The 22,866-nt window shown below is 46.5% G+C and overlaps 1 protein-coding gene across 1 annotated transcript in view; it reads right to left on the minus strand.

The window, feature by feature from the left end:
• Positions 1–7,974, minus strand: part of ESR2 (estrogen receptor 2) — a 65,324-nt gene extending 57,350 nt beyond the window's left edge. Inside the window, exons 1-2 of the mRNA XM_006134078.4 lie at positions 7,913–7,974; positions 1,181–1,359 (exon numbers count right to left, since the gene is read on the minus strand). The gene's annotated coding sequence lies outside the window, so the exon portion shown is untranslated. The remainder of the gene's footprint in view (positions 1–1,180; positions 1,360–7,912) is intronic.
• Between the last annotated feature and the right edge of the window lie 14,892 nt (positions 7,975–22,866).

Consider the following 22,866-nt stretch of genomic DNA (forward strand, 5'->3'; position numbering starts at 1 on the left):
TAACTATGAATTACATTTTTTTCTTCAGACTAGAGAGGGGATAGCAAAGGTGGAGGTTACATAAAAAGGTTATCCATTTTTTCCTGAGGAACTATATGGCTACAATTTCAGTGATTTGGAGAAGGAGACGAATGATAATTTTACTCAGCAATTCAGGGTCTGATTCTGTATGATTTCAAACTTATGTATAAGGGTATTTACAACCATGGTAACATTTGCCTTAATAATATGAACAACTATTTCCTTGTTAGGCTGTAGTATTTATATTAGTTTTTTCCCAAACCCCAATATTGTATTTATAAGACTTTTAAAAGTTAATAGTTCAGTTATTGCAAAGTTGCTTTTTTTCTCACCTCCCACAAACTTGGGATTTTATTAAACATGTCTGGGAATGAAAGACCATATGAGTCCATTGATTTTTTTTAGGCAGAACCATTATTGATTTGAACAGGGCCTTCTGTTTAAGAATGGTGGCTTGATATAGCCCTATAATAATATAGCATTAATATATTTCCCATTACAACATAGCTTTAGTGTATTTCCTATTATAATGCCAACACTTTATATTTTGAAAAGCATCCTTAATAAATAAAATTACCCTCTTATCTAATTGGGAAATATTTTCAAATGACAAACTTCTTTCTTTGTATTACAAAAATAATGATGAAATCTAAATTATTCTGGAGTATGAGATAATCAGTTACATAAACATATTTGATGGAACAAAGCTTTAAAAGAAGGTTCAGTATATGTTTTATAATTTGAATTCCTCACAATTCAGTAAGGGCCTGATCCAAAGCCAGTTGAAATTTGTTTCTTAAATCAGAAATGTCTGTTTTCCCATAATTTGACTGAAAATATTCACCTTTGTTTCAGTAGCAGTAGTGACACTGTAAAAAACTTTTGTTTAAAAAAAATCTTAAGTATTCTGTATGGCAAACTATTCTAAATGTTAAATACTCAAAGAATTTCTGAAAAGATAATGTGTTAAAGGATCCTTTATCTACAGAAATTGATCATATTTTTAAGAGTACAATCTTGTAATGGAATTAAACCTGTTAATACAAACCCAGAAGGAAATGATAGCACAGCATAAAAATGTAAAGATGTTCACATATCTAGTAGTCATCAGTCACATAGTGTTTACAAAAATACACATTTGAGCTAATTCAGTACCTACCTGGTATACACTTTTAAAGAGTAGAAAACCTGTTGTGCATCAGACAGCATTAAATGTAACGGGGGTTTTCATACAGCATTTCTGGATTTGTTTTCCTTCCTTAATTCAGAGAATCTTTAGTAGCAATGCCCACCACCGCTTGTCTGAGACCACAGAGCAGAGGATCTCAAATACCAGTCCTTACAAAACAAAATGATGCCAGCTCATCAGTACAAGATTACACAGATACTCTCAATGTTTCCTTTCCCAGTGTAGGCAAGACTTCAAAATAAGTTCCTCCTCCTCCCTTCTAACACGACAAATTCAAAGGCTTGCTGTTCATTGCAATCAGAACTCCCAGACTGGTTAAACCAAGTATTCTCATATATACCAATGTCATTTGAATTATCAATATATCCAGCAGCATAAATCTTGACACTTATGTACAAATTCAACTTTAAAAGCTAACGTTAGCTTTAAAAAAAATGAATGGCAACAAGCCCAACACAACAAATCTTTAATTTGAATTTGCTTTTTTAATCATATCACACGTACCTGATACCATATATTTGAAAAATCTCATTAGACAATATTGCAGTACATGTTTTTTATCTTTAAGGGAAAATAGAGTCTGGATTTACGTTAGCAAAGTCCAGCTATACTTCTTTTCAAACAGCAAATACTTCTGATGGAAATTAAGCCAGACGACCAGGTAGCTTTATGATACTAAGAACTCATTTAGCACTTCTCATTTTTAAGGGGGTCAGATTCTTATTTATACAATATATATACTGCTCTGACAGCATGAAGGGACCTGTAAATGAAGTGATGCAACTCAGACTTTGGGCCAGATTTTCAGGCACCTAAAGATGTAGATAGGCACCTACTGGGATTTTCAAACACTCCTCTACAGATAGCTACCTATCCTGCTTTGGTGTTTTTTGAAATCCTACAAGGTGCCTATCTGCATCTTCAAACTCCCTCTAGGCTGCAGGGTCATGCAGCAGGCTATCAGGGGCCTGGAGAGCAGAAGTGGATGGGCAGGGAACAAATTGGAGCTATTGAGCTGAGAGCCATTCTCCCCAAGCCCATGTGCTGCTGTGGGAAGGGGTGGGTGGAGTCCACTCTCTGCACTATAGCCCCAGGAGAGTCTGCACCCCAAATCCCTGCTCCCATCCTAGAGCCCTGGCACACACCCCACACCCCAACTCTTTGCAACAGCCCTGAACTCCCTACATCTGATATCCCTCATCCCTGGACTCAGCCCAGAGCTTGCACCCCCAGCCAGAGTCCTCACCACCTCGTACTCCAACCCTATGCTTCCTCCCACACTCTGAACCTCTTGGTCCCATCGCCTCCATATTGGTGCACATAACAAAATTAATTCTGCACATGGATGTAAACAATTGAGGGATCACTGGTACCTAATTTTGAAAATAAGGTCCTCTTTACTGTAAATGAGAATCGAGTCCTCACTTTACAATATGTCTTTGGTTTTCAAATGTCATCAGCAGGGCTCAACAAATAATGTAATCTATTCGCCTGTGGCGAGTAGATTAGAACCCAGAAAAGCCGGCGCAGAGCGATCTGCGCATGTGCAGAACCGCGCAGCTGGTGAGCGGGACTCACCACTGCTTGGCGAGCCCTGGTCATCAGCATTAATATTCTCAGAAGGATAGCTGTGTTAGTCTGTAACTGCAAAAACAATGAGGGGTCCTGTGGCACCTTAGCCCTGGTCTACACTAGGGAGTTATTTCTAAATGACCCCCCTTATTTCGAAATAAGGGACTGGTTATTTTGAAATAATAACTCCTGCTTTCCACGAGGAATAACACTTATCTCAAAATAGTTATTTCGAAATAGCGGTAATGTGGACGCTCCACTGCTGCTATTTTGAAATAACTAGTCCCCAAAGTCATTCATAGTAATTACTCCCCAATGCTTCCTGGGGCTCTAAGTCGATGTAACACATCAACATTAAGGGAGCCTGCCCCAGACTAATTTTGAGGCTTTCCCCGTAGTGTGGACACGCTATTTCGAAATAGTTATTTCGGGAGTTAATATTTCAAAATAAGTTCTTTTGAAATAACTTTCTAGTGTAGACATGCCATTAACGACTAACAGATTTATTTGGACATAAGCTTTCATGTGCAAAACCCACTTCATCAGAGAGCATTAACACAAATCGAAAGTATGCCAGGTGCGAAAGTCTTTCATGGCTCACATATTCTTGGATAAGAGTGAAAGTAGGCTAAATCAGGGGAGCCAAGAGCCGCACCGGGCCCATGGGCAAGTTGGAAGGGGGCACCTAGATCCACTCTCCCCAAAGGTAGAGTCTCAGGTTGGGGCGGGGCAGCCAGCAGTAACAGCAGTTGCAGCAGGGAGCTCTGGGTCATTTAGAATCACCAAGCCCAGGGCAATTGCCCCATTTGCCCCCCTTCTTCACATACCCCTCCACCTCCAGTTAGTGAGCTTGGGCTGCATTCATCCAAACTGGCACAGAGAAGAGCAGCATTTTCCTTGGGGTGTCTGTGTGTAATAGAGCCAAAGAGCCCGAGTCCTAGTGTTAGGCACTATACAAACAGAGAACAAGAAGGCAATTCCCTGCTCAAAAGTTACAACCTGAATATAAGACCATTTTAGTGCTGCTAAGCGCTAATATTATCCACAATCCTTCTGCCAGCTATGGCACAATAAACTGTTGTTACTGTAAATCCGCAATGGGCAACCTAGGCTAGCGAGTGGGCCGCATGACTGGCCCTTCTTCATATCAGGTCTCCCAGGGTAGAGTTGTTGTGCTAAAGGATAGAATTTGCAGGGTGTGAACTATAGCAGTGCTTTGACTGGATACAGAGAGAGAACTCACAGCTGCTCTCAGTCAATCTGTGCAATCAGCACACACCTCATTTCCCATGTCCTTCCTTTATATGTATGTCACTTTAGTAACACAGGCAGGAAAAAAACCTACGCAGGCGGAAACCAGTGGAATCTGACAACTCTGCACATGGGCAACAGTAAACAAAATGCCTTGCAGGCCACAAATAGAAACACAGGCCTACATGGTCCCCTCCATTGCTATAAGTCAGGGGTGGACAATAATTTTTGGTGGGGGCCACTTTAAATTTTTTTGAAGTGGCCCTGGGCTGCCCCGGAAGGGGCAGGGCCAGCATGCTTCTGGGCTATCCCACCCACAGGCCATAATTGATAGCCCCTTTGCCCCCCCTTCCCACTAGGCACCGATGCCCCTGGAAGGGTGGGAAGAGGCTTCCCATGCTCCCCCACCAATTAGGGCCTTGGGTGGGGGAGCACAGGATGCCTCCTCCCGCCCTGCGAGGAGCATGCGGCACGTCAATGTGCCGTATGCTCATGCAGGGCGGGGGCAGGGCAAAGGAAGCTTTGTGCAGGTCCTCCACCCCCAGGCCAATCAGGGCTTGGGGGCAAGAGGAGCAGGAGAAGCTACCTCCCGCCCTGCAAGGAGCACGTGGCACTTTGAAGTGCCGCGCACTCCTCTCAGGGTTGGGGCAGGGTGAAGGAAGCTTCACGCAGCTCCCCCACCCCCAAGCCCTGATTAGCCTGGGGGCAGGGGACCTGTGTGAAGCTTCCTTCACCCTGCCCCTGCCCTGTGCAAGTGTACGGCACTTTGAAGTGCCACATGCTCCTCAAAGGGCGGGAGCTGGGAGGGTAGAGGAAACTTCGCGCAGCTCCCCCACCACCTGTTCTCTGAAGCCCTGAGAGGAGGCTTCAGAGTCCCTTCTAAGCTTTCTTATGGTGTGGGAGAGGGCTTATCAGTTCCCACCACCAGGTCTCTGAGGGGCCGAGGGAGGGAGGCTCACCAATTCCATGTCCCTCCATTCTACGAAGAGCTGAGGGTTGACCTCACCCATTTCCCCCCTCCAGATCTCAGAAGGGCTGCGAGTGTCACTAGTTCCCACCCCACCCTACCCCCGACTCTCTGAGTGGCTGGGTGGAGGCCTCACTGGTCCCTTCTGGCTCTCCAAGGTGCTGAGGAGTGGTTTCACCAGTCCTCTCCAGCTCTCTGAGGAGCTGACTCTCACCAGCTTCCCTACCCTGGCACCGTGAAGGGTTATGGGGCAGGCCTCACCCATTGCCCCCCTGGCTCTGAGAGAATCTTGAGGGGCCTCATCAATTTCTGCTCCCTGGCTCTCTGAAGCACTGGGGCCTCACTTGTTTCCCGCAGCTCTCAGAAGGACAGGGAGAGCCTCACCTGATTTCCCCCTCTTCCGCCCCTCCCCCCGTGTTGTCCAAGGGCTGAGGGGGAGGTGTGCCCACCCCCCAGCTCTCTGAGGTAGTCTCACTCATTTCCCCCGCCCAGCTCTTGGAAGGGATGGGGGCTCACCAGTTCCCTGCTCCCCAGCTCTGAGGGGCAGGGGAGTCTTACCCGTTCTCCCCCATGGCTCTTCAAAGGGCTGAGAGGGGTTTCCTCAGTTCCCCACAGCTCTCTGGGGTGTTGTGGGGAGCCTCACCATCCACACACACCCTCGCACCCCACCGTCAGCTCTCAGAATGGCTGAGGAGCCCTCATTGGTTCCCTCTCCCAGCTCTCTGAAGGATTGAAAGGCCTCAACTAGTTCCACTCGCCTCTCCAAGAGGCTTAGGGGGGACTTAAGCCCCCCGGTCTCTGAAGGGCTGAGAGAAGGCCTCACTGGTTTCCCTCCTCCCAGCCCGCTCTGATGAGCTGAGAGTGGGCTGCATCCATACCCCCCTCTAGCTTTCCGAAGGGCTGAAGTGGGACCTTACTAATTTCCCTCTCCTTGGCTCTCTGAAGAGCTGAGGCACCAGTCCCCCTCCTCCCGTACACTGAAGCCCTAATGGGGAACCTCACTGGTTCCCCAGGCTCTCAAACAGGCTGAGGAGAGGGGCCTCACAGGTCCACCATCACCACTCTCTACATGGGTCAGGGAGGGGGCCCTTACCAGCTTCCCTCTCCTGGCTCTCCAAGGGGAGGGGTGGGGGAGCCTCACTGCCTTTTCCCTCCCCAGCTCTCTCAAGTACTGGTTTCCTCCTCTCTGCTTCTCAAACATGCTGACAGGGGGCTTTACCAGTTCCCTCCAGCTCTCCAAATGGTTGAGGGGGGACTCACTAGTCTTCCCCCTCTCCAGCTCTCTGAAGGGCTAAGGGGGGGGGGGCCCACTTGTCCCCCGCCAGTGCTCCGAGACGAGGCCTCACCAGTTCCATGCCCATGCATCTAGAGCAAGCACAGACTAGTCTGTGGGGACTGAGGTGCTTGTGCTGAGGAGCCACCCAATCTCCCTTCCCCAGCGCACAGACCCAGGCCTGCCTGGAGCAGGCTCCCTGGAGAGAGAGGGTATCAGTACGACAACTACCACAGTGGCCTTCACCATCCCTGCCCTGCCACTGCTTGAGTTGCCCCAGAGGCACTTGCTCCTGGCAGCCTCCCATCCCCTGAGAGTTCCACTCCTCAGTGCTGAGGAAGATTCAAATCCCATGGGTACCACAGTCCTATCCCTTGATTGGGGCTGGCTATGTGTTGATTTCCTGGGGTGCCATGAGGTCGTCCAGCGTCTTCGCTCAGGGCCACGTGGCCCAGCATGTCCTGCCCTTAGCCGCCTTGCCAGTTCTTGCCTGCACCACTGGGGAGTCACGCACAGAGCTCACAATGAGTGCTCTGCACCCTGCCAGCAGCACACGCACTGCTGCCAGAGTCCCCTTAAGGCAGTGGTCCCCAATGCAGTGCCTGCAGGTGCCCGCCCGGGTATTTATGTGTGCCCGCCAAGTGCCCGGACGCACGGCGCATGGGCGACCCCACCCCCAGGCACGCGGCGGGTGCACGGCCCTGCCTCCGGCGCGCGGTGCGTGCACGGCCCCGCCCCCGGGCGCGCGGCGCGTGCACCGCCCGGCACCCCAAAAGGTTGGGGACCACTGCCTTAGGGTGTCACAGTGCTTCCCCTGTGCCACAGCCAGTCAGTCTCAGAAGCAGGGCTCAGGCATAATTCCCCACTCTGCCCACCGCGAGGCTCACAAGCAGCACACCCACCCTTACCCCACCTCCCACAGCCAAAGGCCTACGTTCAGGTCTGATGAGGTAATGAGCCCCTTACAGCTCTACCTTCCTCTGCAGTAGCCAAGTGTGAATCTGGGCCCTGAGATGCAGCTAGTGCATGAGTAGACAAAATACGGCCCGTGGCTCAGAGGAGTACTCAGGCAGGCTGCCTGCCTGCCATGGCCCTAAAAGCAGCCAGTTACTGCTGGTCTCTCTCTTCATGCCTCTTGGGGACAGTGAGACAGCGGATTTCCGTGCATTGCCCATGCCCACAAGCACTGTCCCCATAGTTCCCATTGGCTGATTTCCAGCCAATGAGAGCTATGAGGACAGTGTTGGGGGGAAGGAGCAGTGCTCAGAGGTCCACTGCCTCTCTTTCCTCAAGGGGCACACAGAAACATGGCAACAGCAGCTTCTGGGGTAGCCTGAGTACCCCACTGTACCGTGGGACAGGAGCTGCCTGTGCAAAGTGCCTCCTGGCCATAGCCTGTGCCACACCCTAACCCCTTACCCCAGATCAGAGTGCCCCTTCTGCACCCAAACACCCTCCCAGAACCCAGATGCCTTAACCTTTCCTGCACCCCAGCACTGTGCACCAGCCCCAAGCTCCCTCCTGCACTCAAACTCCTCCCTACACGTCACATTATCTCCCCTGCACCCCAGTGGCGTCCCAGAGCTCCTTCTTACACCCAAACTCAAATAGTAGAAATGTGTGGCCCATGATGACTTACCAAAGCTCGTGGAGTGGCCCCCTGCAAAAACTATTGCCCACCCTGGAGCTAGAGTGTCAGACTGCTGCAAAAGAAAACTGCTGCTAATAAACCACAGCTCCCTATTTAACAATGAGCACCTGGCAGGAAATGGTGTGGCATGTGTGCATTTCTGTAAGAGCCTTTTACAACACTACAGCTGCAATACTACAGGCACCATATATCCTAAATAACTATTAAGAGTAGCATTAAAATACATCTCTTTGTGAACTGTATTTTAAAAGATCAGCATTTATAATCTCAGCTGGGAACCAAACCTATAATTCTGGAGATAGTAACTACAAACCTTGAGTCCCATATGACTGCTGTTTGCATTAAGGACTTATTGTACTAAATAACTAGTTGGAATAAAGACACACCAGGTAAGCAACCAGAAACACAAGCAACGAGAAATATAAGGTTACATGAGAGAAAAAGAGGTATCATTCTTCTAATATAACAATTTCTTTAATATAAATTAGAAGACTGCCTTGAAATGAATATATTTTACTTATAAATACTGTAGAAGATTTAAAATTGAAGTTATATATGCATGGAATGGCATAATTATAACAGCATTTACAGCTGCCGAAGCCAGCATTTACCAGCTATCTAAGAATGCTGAGACAATGAAGTGAGAAGAGACGTAACACTGGACTGTATGTTCCCCTTGTTAATAAAGTACACGATGGAGAATATGTTCTAAATTAATGTCAATAAAGATATAATGCAAGCAAGTCCCAGAAACATTGAGAACAGTATAGCCAATGGGGGTACAGCTGCTCTGAACTAACATGATGTCCTCCATTAAAAAAGGGACTTCTAATGATTCTCAGTTCCTCACCAACTTTTTACAGTAAAAGAAACTCAAAAGAAGGGAAGAAGAAGGGGTCAGTGTGGATCTGCAGAAACTAGGATTTTGAGAACCCTAGTTAACGGCAAATACTCTTCCATTCTCTATTACGAAATTGCTTCTGCAGTTGTTCACTTAAGGCCATCACCTATTAAAGCACAACTGCAGGGAGTAATCTCACTTAGCCATACTGAATGCTTGCTCTCCCCAAATAGGTAACAAAACCAAATCTAGGGCTATATCACACAGCTTTCCTCTTCCGCAAAAGCCTATGCAAATGAAGTGTGGATTAGCATATTGTCATGCTTCATTTGCATAGATAATTAGGAGCCGTTTTTGCACAAGGTTTTTGTGCAAGAGCCATTCTTCCTGAAAAAATGAGGAAGAACGGCTCTTGTACAAGAGGGGATTTTTGCGCAAAAAGGCACTGTGTAGATAGTGCCTTTTTGTGCAAAAACCTCTTGCACAAAAACGGCTCCTAATTAATTATGCAAATGAAGCATGGCAATATGCTAATCCACACTTCATTTGCATAGACTTTTGCAGAAGAGGGAAGCTGTGTAGACATAGCCGGGGGTGTGGAGAGAAGAGGAAGGAACGGGACTAGAGCTGAAAGGGAAGAGGTGGAGCCAGAACCTCTTCCAGAAAGCTACTGTCTGGTGCAGCATCCCAACTGACTGGGAGAGTGCCTGGCTACAGCAACATCAGGCTGCCACCCTTGCTCAGTTTGTGGGGACAGTGGCCAAGCAAGCCAGAGGCCACTCCTTTACCCCCCGCTCTCCTCCTCCTCAACTCACTGAGCCACTGGTTCCAAAAGCCAACCTTGGGTGGGAGGCAGCCCCCTGCTACTACACCCAGGAGAGCAGCCAAACATGCTGTGGGAAGCCAGCGTAGGGGACTGAGCCCCCACCCCGGACAACATGGGGTGGGGTGATGAGGAGAGAGCAGGGGCCCTGGGCTGGAGTGGAGAAGTGTTGTGTGGGGAGGGCATGGGCCCCCTCTCCTTTAGCTGGCGTCCCCCCCCCCCATATCATCTGTTGATCTAAATTGAATGCAACTGCAGCACCTGCTGTGTGAATTGGTGAAGGCTGAAAATATTCTGGGAAAGGAACCCACCAGTTCAATATTTTACTGAGGCTACGTCTAGACTACAAGCCTCTTTCGAAAGAGAGCGTCTAGACTACAAACAGATTTTTTGGAAAAGCGAGTCTAGAGGCTCTCTTTCAAAAAAGTACAGTTTGCATTAAATAGCGCCTTTTTTCGAAAGAGTACTTTTGAAAAAAGGCATATTCCTCATAAAATGAGGTTTACTGCAATCGGAAAAACTGCCACGTTCTTTCTATTTACTTTCGAAAGAACGCAGCTGCAGTCTAGACGCAGGTGCAGGTTGGTTTTTTTTGTTTGTTTGTTTTCAAAAAAAGGGTACTTTTTTCTAAAAAACCCTGTAGTCTAGACACACCAGAGTCTGGATTATACCATGTCACAATGAGGCTGTGAAGTCCAGGGTGGGCCTGGGAATTTAGATAAATTACAGAGGCCTCCTACCAAGTTGGCAAAGACCTTTTGACAGTGTACCTGAGCAAGAGAAGACAGGTGATTCCTTAACTCATGAACCATTTTCTGCAGCTCCACAATATGGCGTTAAAGGAGAAAGGTAAATCCATTCCAGAAATCCAGGATAGTCCTAATAAAAGTCAAATCCTGAATAGACTAGAAAATAGATACAATTTCATTTATGCTTAAATCCAGAGCCCAAATGAAATAATAGGTGCCCTAGAGAGCATGAGTAATCCAAGAGTCAATCATCTAGGAAATTAAAAATGTATAGCTCCTGATGTCAAAGATGGGCATAATACCACTGCTAAACATTTAATAAAAATTGTGCTACCAAAGCACAAGACTTACTATTTAAAATGCTTGGCAATGGTCAATACTGCTTTAAACGCCAGGACCTTCAAATCTGGGCACGTGAATCGTTGAGTGGGAATCTATAGAGATAATTGTATGACTGTTGCGAAATATGTCCTGCCATGCTCACTGCTCAGATAGACCTTGAATATTTTCTTTTGTAGGCATCACGGAAGACACAAGTTTATTAATGTATATTATTAAGTGTTCTTCACAGAGCAACAAAAATGTTCTTTTTAGTTATGTTTTTGTAAGCATCTGGACGAGAGAGTTTGTGTGGGAAGGGAGCAGAGAGTGGAGGTATGAAGTTACTGCCTATTTGCAGTAGTCATGGATAAAATAATTTGGTGTGGGAATGGGTGTGACCAAGTGAATGTCTGTCTTCATCAATAGCATTTCTATAAATGTCAATGATTGTACTCAATCCAAGGTTGCCAAATAGGTCTCTTTTTTACTGTACAACTAATGTGCTTAAATAAAACTGCCCTACTGAGCAAGAAGGGATGTTTCAATCTTATTCAGACTAGAAAAGGAAAGGTCAAGATACAGATAATACTGCTATTGTGAGAACAAGAGGAAAGAGAAGTGAATTACAAAGCTGCCTGAAGTGACTGAATGATTTTCAAAGTATCTATAACAATTGAAGCAGTTGAGTTTTGTTCTTTGATCAATACAAACACTTAAAACAACTTGGCCTTTAAGTGGTCTGTTTTTAAAAATGTTGGACTAAAAAGAAACAACCGTTTTCACTGCTGTAATTGGTAAAAAGTTTAGTTACATAAGACAAGTCTTGCACAGATTTTAGTAATTTGCTGTCTTCCCTGTATGCATGATATTGCATTTACCTGCAAGTTTGTCAAGAACACCCATCATAAGCCAGATCACAAATCATAGTCAAGCCAGTAGGGCCATCTGCAGCAGGATCTTAAACAAGACTGCTGCATTAAGAGTGGAGGCAGGGGCACCATTGGAGTGGGGCAGTTACCCCTCCCTTTGCTTCATACTACTTGCTAATCTTAGTTGCTAACACCGGTAGTGCTCAGCAAATGTAGGTATTTCACTGAATGAACCAAGTGTAAGGGACCTGTTACCCCTTACTAAAACTCTGTGGGAGTTTTTTGGTTTGTCAGCTCCCAGTTTCAGAAGGGGAAAAGTTCATGAGACTGACAGACCCCAGAGACAATGGAAAGCAGCCAACACTCCAGCTCAGCCTGATTGACAGGTTGGACAGGCCAGTGAGGAAGGGGGGAGGCCAGGCCCCATCCTCCCTGTGAGCTGGGATTGTTCTGGCTCTCTCTGAGCAAACAGAGAGCTTAGCTACTGCCCAAGGAGTGCAAGCTGTGTGCAGAAGAAGTCCTGCAAAAACAGGGAGCTGAGAGACAGCCCAGGGAGAGCAAGCTGTGTGCTGAGGGGCAGTTTTTGCAGCAACAGAGCCAGACACACACAGCTCAAGGAGCGCAGACCCTGTGTTGAGCAGCAGACTGGCAGTGCTCAGAGAGCCAAAAGGAACAGAGAACCAACGCAAGAAGCTAGAGACTGGCCAAGCAGCACAGCCTGCAGCTGGATGTTGGTGAGCAGCTGGGAACTGCAAAGTGTGGGGAGAGGCTCTGGACTGGGAGAGGGGTCTGGCCACTTAGAGCTTGAGGCTGTGTGGTCACTGCCAGAGCAAGCGTGTCCAGCCTGCAGGCCCCTGCAGCATATCTAGGGCTCCTAAGGAAGAGACTGTGAACTGTCCTTACACTCTGCAGGCTGCTGTTTTGATGTCCCTGTGCTACAGAGCAGGGCTGTGTGTTCTCATTTAACCTGTCTCATTTTTTCTTATTCTATTCTCTTTAATCAGTTGATGTTTAATAAATTGTATTTGCTTTGAACCTTATGAAGTGATCACTGGGCCAAGAAGGCCTGCAGTGTAAAGAGAGAACCTCGGAGTGGGGACACCCTAACTCCTGCCCCTAGTGACTACAAGGTCAGGGATTAAGCCCCCCGAAACCTGGGCCCAGCTTTGTTGGGGTTTCGAGGGCTCTGCTACTCAGGAGAGTGGAGGGGGAGCCCTCAGGATCAGGGAGGCCGTGGGGTAAAGGAAGTGGGAGCGGGGACTCAGATCCTTTCGGTGGTCCATTTCACCGGGGTGGTATAGAAGCCAGGAAAGTTCCCCACAATAGCGGGACCATTCCCCCGCTTAGACAAGCATCACCACATACACAACTCTTTGCCATATATACTCAGTGAGGTAGAAATCATTTCTTCTTGATAGTGCGTTCATGGGAGAGACACAAGGGGGATTATGTGACCTCCCTATGTGACCCTCCATGTAACTCCTCCTCATGCCCTCCTACACTCTTTTTAGCTGTCTAAAATGTTACAAACGTATCTGCTAAATAGGTCTGGTGGCCGGTGGCCCGCCGAGTCCTCCCTCACCAGTTGCCTCTGACTAACCGCTATTTCATGTATGTGACTATTCCTAAAAAGAGATTCTGAGAAATCACACACACCTGAGACTCTATTTGCCAGTACCATGGCCCACTGGAATTTTGTTATCTATCATGTAACAACAGAGATGGAGACAGTGACATAACTTGGTTTAACCTAAAATGGCAAGGTTGATTTTTAGTTGTTCAGGAGTGACTGCGCCTTTAGTCAGTGAGGGCATACAGACTGGCATGCATTCAGGTTAATAGGCTTCAGTGTTCCTTATAGTTCACTTTAATGTTCATAAACCTGGTACATGCTGAGGTGGTTTGAAGCATAACAACACAAGTTTTTAGCTTTGCAAATCTCTGAACCTCTGCCTCTTTGGTCATAATGTGGCAGGGCATCTCCTTCACTCTCTGCTCATGAGGGTGTAGCACTCTTCTGAACACCAGTTGGAAGGATTTTTTTTTCAGTAAGTGTAGCCTGATTCTTCTCTCTTAGAAGACGTCATTTTTTTCAGACTGATTAACACAGAAAACAACTGGAACTGTTAAACTTTCTTCAAATTCCATAGAACATTATGTTCAACTATATTTTCCAGTACAGTGGTAAAATGGGTGTTTGTATATATAAACAGCAACATGCTTAGCTACTTGTTTTCCCCCAAACACATAGGCTACGTGTAGACTGGCATGATTTTCTGCAAATGCTTTTAACGGAAACGTTTTTCCGTTAAAAGCATTTGCAGAAAAAGAGCATCTAGATTGGCATGGACGCTTTTCCACAAAAGCACTTTTTGCAGAAAAGCGTCCGTGCCAAGCTAGATGCGGTTTTGCGCAAGAAAGCCCCGATCGCCATTTTCGCAATCGTGGCTTTTTTGCACAAAACAATACCGCGTTGTCTACACTGGCCCTCTTGGGAAAAAGCATTTGCGCAAGAGGGCTTTTGCCCGAATGGGAGCAGCATAGCATTTCCACAAGAACACTGACAATCTTACATGAGATCGTCAGTGTTCTTGTGGAAATTCAAGCGGCCAGTGTAGACAGCTGGCAAGTTTTTCCACAAAAGCAGCTGCTTTTGCGGAAAACTTGCCAGTCTAGACACAGCCATAGTATTTCAGTCTGTTTATATGGAATATGGGAGTTGGGTGAGGTACCTTTTCAGCATATGTATGACTTATTAAAATACAAATTTTAAGTAGAATTGTATCCTAAACTGCACTATGGCCTTGTATCCACCCAAATATTGCATTTCGATGGGAGGTTCAATTTCTTTTATAGGAATAGAACAGACTCCTAAAACTCAACCACAAAAGTGATCCATAGTCATGCAAATAGTCCCATTGTCTTCCATAGGGTTGACCAAATAGTTAAGGGTATACAGAGATTACGTTCCAAGTTTGTAAATTGCTCTGGATAAAATTGGCGATGCCCAAGCTGTCAGATCAGAAGGATCTTAATTTAAATAAAGATGGGCAAATGTGTTAAAAAGTCTTAGCTCTGTTGCTAAGATGAGGAACATATTTTCAGCAAAGTTCTTGGCAGATTCCTGAGACAGCTGATTTAAGGCTAACAGTGTCCAGCATTATAATTTTCACTTATAGTTCTCTCACCCACAAAGCTGGAAAATGAGGCATTTGTTTTCTTGGTTTTGCTGCACCAATTCCAGTTAACAAAATGCACATTAGATTGGTTTGGCTGCAAAGCATTCTATATCCACTGGGGACAGCACCTGATTACTGTCAGGCTGCAGAACTGGGCTGACACCAGAATCCAAACATCCTCTGGTCAGTGCAAACAGAGGCACATGTTCCCCTAATGATTTGGACTTGAATTTGTGCCCTGATTGTTGGAACCCTGGGCATTTGGGATCCCAGCAATGAGGTGGTGTTGAGAGCATTCAAAATCAGTCGACACTACACTCACCTTATGCTGCAACTTATGGTGTCCAGCACTATTATATGGTCAAGGGACATTTACACAGAATACATCACAGGACATTGATAGTACCACGACTGATGAGCAGGACCATTGACAAGGTACACAGTCAGGGAAATAGCCCCAATTCTTCCTTGACAGACTGTATTTTCCTACAGAAAGCCTGCCCCTAAAAACTGAAGAACTGAGGGACAATTAACATAACATATCTGCTCTCCATGACTAGCTCTGTAAAACTTACCATAGGTGATGGATACATACACTTATCCATTACTACCACTAAACTTGCACACCTAAATCTGGGACAATGCTGATTATGTACCATATGTATCTTGTGACTTTCTAAACAAGACTTTTAATTTTAGATAATCCAAGCATGACTCCGGATGTACAGAGCCTTTCCTCTAACCCTGTGTACCCAGTGAATTTTCATTTCAAACTTTATCTTTAATAAAATGTTTCAATCTGATTATGGATAATTCAGACCAATAGGGAGAAACAGAATCAAAACCACTGTTTAAACACCTTCTGTTCTATCCGCCCCCTCTCCCCCCACCACCACTCCTCCCTTCTTGAGGACTCCTTACCATGGCTAACACATATGCTAACAATTGTAAATAAAAAAGAGTAGTCCTGTATGTAGCATCTTATAGACTAGATAGATAGATTAGATTGGAAATAGTATCATGAGCTCTAATGAGCATAACCCACTTCTTCAGATGAGTGGAGCAAAAAAACCTTTTTAAAAATATAAATAAAATGTTTAAGTTTCTTAGCATATGTATTGTACTGTTTAAGTCATAGAATGAATACCCTCCCTAACCAGGCTCTGCTCCTTGAAGTAGAACAAAGCCCCACCCTTCCCCTTCTGCGGGCGGGGATAGGAGTGGGAGTTTTAGACTCAACTTCTTTCCAGTTCCCCGGTCCTGTATTTACTAAAAATCTCTTGCCTGTACTGAGTACTGGAACATACTCCCTACTTGCATTTCTGCAGATACTGTTTCTCTCCTCCTGTTTTCTTCCTCTCTCCCTTCCCCTTTCCGCAGCTTTGTGTTTTCCTGCCCCTCCACTCTGCCTCATGTGATGGTGGACATAGAGTAAAATTATCTGAAATCTTCAGCGTGGTGGATCTTCTCTGTGTGGCAGGTACTTGCTTCACTGATCCCAATTCTAATTGCTTTACACTGCTGTTGCTAGCAGCACCGAGGGAGAAAAAGAGCTGAGCTTCAGGAAAACAGTAACGTTGCCCAGAGGTTAAGAGACATAACACGGAGAGGAGAGAGTTATAGAGACATGGAGAGAGTGAGAAAGAAGATGGAGGGTGAGGGAAGTGAAGGGGGAGAGCTGAGAGCAGCACGAATGCCAGCGAGAACTCTGGGTTAAGCAAAGTTTGAGAAACTGACGATATGTGCACCTCCTCATCTTGTGAGGATGACTGGTTGCATGGTGGTGACAATTTAAAATGCCCTGGGGGCAGACAGGCCAATAGCACTAAGCCGTCAGAAGGAAGAATGGGTAAGATTACCATATGTCTGGCTTCCTGGGCATGATCTCTTTTTGGTCTGCCAATCTCCATCTGGATAGATTTTTGAAATATCAGCAAAATGTGTGGGATCCTCCCATACAGCTGGAGTTGTAGCCAGGCCATCTGTGGAGCTGGCAGCTGGAGTGACAGCTGCCAGAGACACTCTACTCTGGCAGGTAGCTCTCATGGCAGCACCTGCCAGCAGCAGCTCAGAAGTACGGGTGGTGTGGTGGGGCATTGCCACCTTTACTTCTGTGCTGCCTTCAAAGGTAGGCAGCAGGAGAGCCTGTTCTCCCTGTGCCATGGGAGAAAGCATGAGGCTGTGCTTTGGGTTCACTCTTGGCCCACGTCCTTGAAACTGAGGGGGTTTGCTGGGGACCTGGCAGCAGTGGGCGAGAACATGCCTGGCAATGAGCAGCTGTCTGGGCATGCACTTGCCATTCACTGACCTGGCTGGCCATGGGGTGGCCTTTCCAAAGCATGCGTGGCGATTTGTGCTGCTCTGACTGGTGTCAGCCAGCCAGGAATCGTGGAGTGGAGCGAGTGTCCAGCTGCTGCATGGGGTCCTTGCAATGGCTCCTTAGAACGCACTACTCAGCCTGCCCCTCCACCATGCCCTTTGGAGGAGAGAACTCATGTCCTTCCCCAAACATACACAGGGGATCCAACAGCCTCGCCAGGCCCCTGTTCCCAGAAGGGGCAGGGCCTTAGGTGGAAGGGGCAGGGCTGGGGGTAGTCCTTAGCACCGCCTGGTCTGCACTGCACCCCCTCGCCCCAGGCCCCAGCACTGTCTGGAGCTCTGGAGTGTGACACTAGGTGGCAATTTACAGGAACCATGGCTCCACCCCTCCAGTAGCAGCAGCCTGAAGCCCCAAGTCCCTTTGAATCGCAGGGCCTCAGGGCAGTTGCCCCTTTCAGCAGGCCTGAGCATGTATCTTGCAGGAGAGAGAGCATGGGGGTAGAGCCTCACTGGGCCTGCTGCAGGGCCCATGGTCAGTAGGGTTGCCAGATGGTTTAACCAAAAATATCAAACATTCTCCCCCCACCCCCCCAAAAAAAAACCACTGGGGAAAAAATTCTGTTGAGAAAAAAAAAGGGGAAGACCAAAGTTGTTAGGGGGAAAAAAGGACCTCAAGAGTTGTTAAGCAAAAAAAAAATTTTTTTTTAATTTAAAAAACCCAGCATGGCCCCTTTAAGAAACACTTTTGAGGCTTTTTGGCCCTAACAGGCTGCTGGCGGCCATCTGCTATCTTGTCTCCCTGATCCAGGCTGGACAGCCCCCCTGCAGAACCAAGTAAGCACCCTGGATTTTCGCCTCCTGTCCGGGAAAAAATCAGAAAATACCGGACATTTTAGATGTCCGGTATTTTCTGAATTTTTTTAACCGGACAGGAGGTGAAAATACCGGACTGTCCATGTCAATATCAGACACCTGCCAACCCTAATCGTCAGCCAGGCCATTTGGTTTAGATTAAGGGAACCGCTGGTTTAGAGGGAACTGCTGGTTTTCTGTTATATTTTAATGATACTTAGATCCCTAGAGTGGGGCATTTCTGGCTGGGTGCCGCACATCTATTTCCTCTAGAGTTTGATTAAATGTGTTTAATTTGATTTCTAAACACCTTTGAGTTAGAAGTGAGGAGACCTACCACTGAATATAATGCCAAAACAAAACTTGCTGAAGAAATAAAGATAAAATGTTCATGTTTTCATAGCGGTCAAGTAGAATGGGAAGCAGAGAACTTGATATGCAGGGCAAATAAAGGATTCTGAGAAACCCAAGAAGTTCATTCGAGAAAAGAGCTCTTCAGCAAAGTTAGCAGACTATTTTCTTAAACTAGAAAGCAAATCGGAGGATGCTATTAGTGCAGCAGAAGGCATTCTAGTATTTCAGGCTGAGAGGCATCATAATAGTTTCAATAGATTGCACTTACTTACTATCTTTCTGAAAAAGACATTCTCTGATTTTGAGATAGCATGAAAATTTTCAGCTGTTCACACCAAAACAGAAGAGTTGTTAATTCTGTGCTTGGCATTTTCTGTTCACACTGCTCAGAAAGCACTTTGGGACAAGGACATTCCTTATTGTGGAGTTGCTGCAGATGGAAGCAATCATGGTTCTATGAAAATATTTCCAGTAATAATTCAGTATTTGATTAGGAAAACAGCAGCTCCCAATCACAGTTAATTGATGAGACTGCAGATACAGTTGCACAATACATCAAGGAAACTCTGGGAAACAAAGGTTTGTTTGAGAAGTGTGTTGCGTTGTGGGTGATAACTGCGATACAATGTTCGCATGATGAAGAAGATAAGAATGTGTCCGCAAATTTAAAAATGCTGTTGCAGAAGGGGACTTTAATTGGTGTGGATTGCCCAGCACAGATTTTGACCAATTGTGTTCAACACAGGACAAATACACTTGATGTTGGCATTGAGAGCATTATTTTTAAAATTCACAACTGTTTTCATATCTATGCTGTTGAGATGAACTTCTGAAGGAATGGTGTGACTTTGTTGACACTGAATGCAGAAAACCACTTTATCACAACAAGACACAATGGCTGTCTCAGTTTCCAAGTATTACAAGGGTGCTTCAGATATTTCCGGCCCTGCAGTCATCCTTCTTTTCACAGGACAAACCACAGCCCTGCATACCCGCAAATGTCCACTTCATATCCATGGACAATGGAGTATCTACGCACTCACTCATGAATGCATCCATTCACAAATTCAAAAAACAGAAATGGAAAACTACGCTGTGATGGAAGTGGTGAAACACTTGAGCTCAGTGCACACTGTCTTTCTTGAATTCAAGACCAAGAACTTTGCCTCACTAAAAGTTAAGAGGCTACTGGCACAGCTGAGGGAAGGACTAGGATAACTCCACCCTCTGCCGAGGCCCCTCCCAGCTCAGGCTCCTCCTCACCCTGCTCCTGCTCTGCCCTGCCCTTCCGCCGCCCTCATCCTGCCTCTTCACCCAATCTCCTCCCTGAGCGATGCAGCCAGGGGGACTAGCAGGGCATGGGGTTCAGCGCCCAGAGTGGGAGTCCACCCCACCCTCCACATACTCACTGGTAGCAGCGGGGGAAGTGGAGCAACATTGCCCCAGCTCACTCTGCTTGTCTGGTTGTGTTGCTCCACTTCCCATCTGTCAGTGCGTGGGTGGTTCCACACATCACCTGAGCAACAAGTCGGGAAAACAAAGCAAGCTGGGGCTGCATTACTCTTCCCCCTCCACTGCCAGTGAATGTGAGGGGTGGGGATGGACCCTGCTGCATGCCCAAGGCCTCCCCGCTAGTCCCCTTGGACCTTCAAGGATTCCAACCCCGCTGGCTGCTGGCCAGCCCCTTAACCCTCCTGCCTATGGCGTTTGGCAGGCATGTGCCCCTTTGTGTTTCCCGTGTAGCCCCTGAGTATGACATATTCTGTGCTAACACAGAATGTACATCATATGCTTCCAATATTTAGAGATGTGGAAGATGCCCCTGGAAGACTTTTCTTGTTCCATGTAGATTGCACTCAGGCAGTGAATTGGAATTATATGGACTATTGTGTGAAGTATCAGAGAATGGGGTGCAAATTGATGCCATCAAGTGCTTCAATAACTTCAGCAATCTCAAGAAATGTATGGAAAGTTGCAACAGTGAGGAAAAATTCAATAATTTGGTAGCACACCAAATATTTTGAGAAGTCCAAAAATATTGAATGTTGCTCAAAACCATTAAAAGACAGCTCTTTGCTGTTCCCTCTCACAATGCGAATGCAGAGTAAGTTTTTTCACTGAGGCAAAGCCAGTGGATAAAGGAAAGAAACAACTACTTGCTTGTTGAGTCATTGAAAGGGGTGCTGCTTGTACAATACAACTTCAGGCGCAAACCTTGCAAAGATTTTCATGGATATTTGATGAGCAACTACCCACTGCTGAGAGAGATTTCCTCTACAGAGAAATATACATGTGCACAATAGGAAGAAGCACAGTAGGCAAGGACTGACTGCATGCCAAAAGTTACATTTAAATTTGGTTTACATTTATTTTGAGGCTATTACATTTGTTACTTATAAATGTTAGATATTCAAAGTAGAAAAAACTGTGCAGTGGGAACTGCATCCCTCTTTCCTTCGCCACCAAATACAGCCTTTACTGAAGAATTTTTCGCTTCCTGACCTATTTCCAGCTGATGTTCCAGGATAGAAACAAAACAGTTTGAAACATCAGAGTTGTGACTTGCACAATATTTTCTAATGCATGCAGTTTTACATCACTGTGATGGGGTATGGCTACCCCTGCACTAAGCAGCAGGGAGGTGCCCTGACCCCGCCCCCATGGCCTTACTGGGCATGCTCACAAGGGAGACCAGGTATAAAAGCATAGGGAGCCACTCCTGTGCATAGGGAGGATTGTCCGCCGGGAGCTCCGCGCGCTACAGCAGGAATCCCCGCCGAGCAGGCAGTGAAACTCTCCACTGTTAACAGGGCCCTGGGCTAGAACCTAGTGGCTCGGGAGGACCTAGTTTCTCCTTCCTCTGTATCCCACAGCAGCCCAGCAGGGTTTGGATGGTGTGCAATAAATAATCCATAGGGCCACACGCTGAATGAGTATAATCTTAGAGAGAGTTTGTCTGTGAGCGAGCGAGCAAGTGGGTCTGTCTCTGTCCTCCTAAATGGTATATGCTAGGATATACCATTTTTTGTAAGCAGTTTCCTCTTATCATAACTTAAAGCAAGGTCAGGGGTTGGTTGTGCCAGGACAATGGGATGTGCCTGGAATGTGATTGTTTTTCATAACATGGAAAGGAAGGGGGCTGCTAGCAGGGACAGTTATGCTGTGTAATGACCACAGGGAACAGCAAGGGGCCAGAGATGGGGACTGGGACAGCTATAACCCTAATGCAGTAGCAGGGGGAAGGGTGTAGGCGAGCTTTTTACCTGCCCCTCCAGGCAGTGGCCCCTGCCACAGCCAGCCCCAGAGAACTGCCATCCAGCCAGCATGGCACTGGCCACGGCTAGCTCCATGGAGCCGCCACCTGGTTGGGTTGGCCCCCGATGACTCCTGCACGCTTCTTATCCTCAGCCCCTTGCCCTGAGCCCTTCCTCATCCCCAGCCTAGACTCCTTCGCTCCACACCTGCTAGGGATGTAAAAAAAAAATTTAAATAGGAACAGTGTAACCGATTGAAATTTAATTGGTTACATGGTTAAAGCCTTTGCAGGCTGCCAACACTGAGAGTCCCAGGGGCTCTGGGGGGTTTCCGGTCCTATGGGCTTCCCTCAGTGGCCAGGAGTTTAACCAGTAATGTTAACTGATAAGTTAATCTTAACCGGTTAAACTTGTGCATCTCTAACACACACCCACAGTTTCCTATCCTGAGTCCCTCCCAGGCTCAAACTCTAAGTCCTGTTTCCCCTCACACAATAACTCCCTACCCTGAGCCCCCTCACCTCTCAATTCTGACTCCTGTATCCCCTGCATCTCCAGTCCCCTCCTCTCACCTAACACTGACTCTTGCACACACACCCCCAACTCCCTGCCCCGAGCCCCTCACTTCTGCAACCCCCACACTCCCAACCCCCTGTCCTGAAGGACCTGAGAAATGTTGGGTAAATATTCCAGTAGGAAATATTGAATAGCTACTCATTCAGTGAGTGCCATACATCCATTGCAGTGAATTAGAGAGGGGTCCCGTGGAAAAAAATAGATGTAATAGATATTTAATAATATGTGAATTGTGTAATTAAAGATAGTATACTGATTCATACACACAAGAGAGTCAACTTAATGTTGCACAGGCAATCCTAATTCAAACATTTCCTCACTTTTTTCTGTTTGAACTTGCAAGAATATTTCTTTTAATGGGGTGCCTCATTCAGATGCATCATCACTTATTGCTGTAGTTCTCTAGAAAGATATTAGAGTCTTCTATTGGTCATGTCTACGCTACAGAGAAGATTGACTCGCTGAAAATCAGTCTTCTAGTGTTCAATTTAGCAGGTCTAGTGTAGACCTCCAAACTGAACACTGAGGGCAGCTCCCACTGTTGTCCTGTACTCCTCATTCTGCGAGGAGTAAGGGAAGCCGATGCGAGCATGTGTAGACGTTGAGGTGTCTTAGCTTGAGGTAAGCTGAAGGTATGCATTTTGTGTAGTTGGATGGCATACCTTAAGCCGTACTGCCTTGTCTGGTGTAGACCAGGCCAAAGAGATTTCAGTGTGTATGTTTTAAATTGTTTGGCATGGACAATTACAAAAACTCATGGATTTTTGTCCTTAGTTTTTTAGCATATAGACAGGTAAACATTTTT

Source organism: Pelodiscus sinensis, chromosome 4 (genome assembly GCF_049634645.1).
Source record: "Pelodiscus sinensis isolate JC-2024 chromosome 4, ASM4963464v1, whole genome shotgun sequence".
Lineage (NCBI taxonomy): Eukaryota > Metazoa > Chordata > Testudines > Trionychidae > Pelodiscus > Pelodiscus sinensis.